Below are 393 nucleotides of genomic sequence, written 5' to 3' on the forward strand. Positions count from 1 at the left end.
GCCTCTCCTGGACCCGACCGGCTGCATGCAGTCCGTCGACATTCTGGCGGGTGATCCCAGTGCATTTACAAGCTCCGACCGGGTGGAGGCGGCTTGGTGGGGGAGACCCCAAGGGCGCTAGCAGCACTCCAATCTCCTCCGCACGGAGCGGACTTCCTAGCGCGCGGGAGCGGGACACTCCCTCCTGGGCTTGGCCCCAGCCTCCCAGGGACACGCGGCAAGCCGGCAGGCACCGGCCCCGGCCCCTCGGGCACTGCCCTCCCTGTCCCCCAACTCGGGGACTACAAGTCCCAGCAGTCCCCGCAGCCGGCACCTCCCGCCTCGCAGCGGAGACCCCCGGTCATCCTAGCGGAGGGGCTCCGGCTGCGCTCGTGGCCGGGCCGGGCGGAGAGG

This window comes from Neophocaena asiaeorientalis, unplaced genomic scaffold (genome assembly GCF_003031525.2).
Source record: "Neophocaena asiaeorientalis asiaeorientalis breed wild unplaced genomic scaffold, Neophocaena_asiaeorientalis_V1.1 scaffold599, whole genome shotgun sequence".
Classification (NCBI taxonomy): Eukaryota; Metazoa; Chordata; class Mammalia; order Artiodactyla; family Phocoenidae; genus Neophocaena; species Neophocaena asiaeorientalis.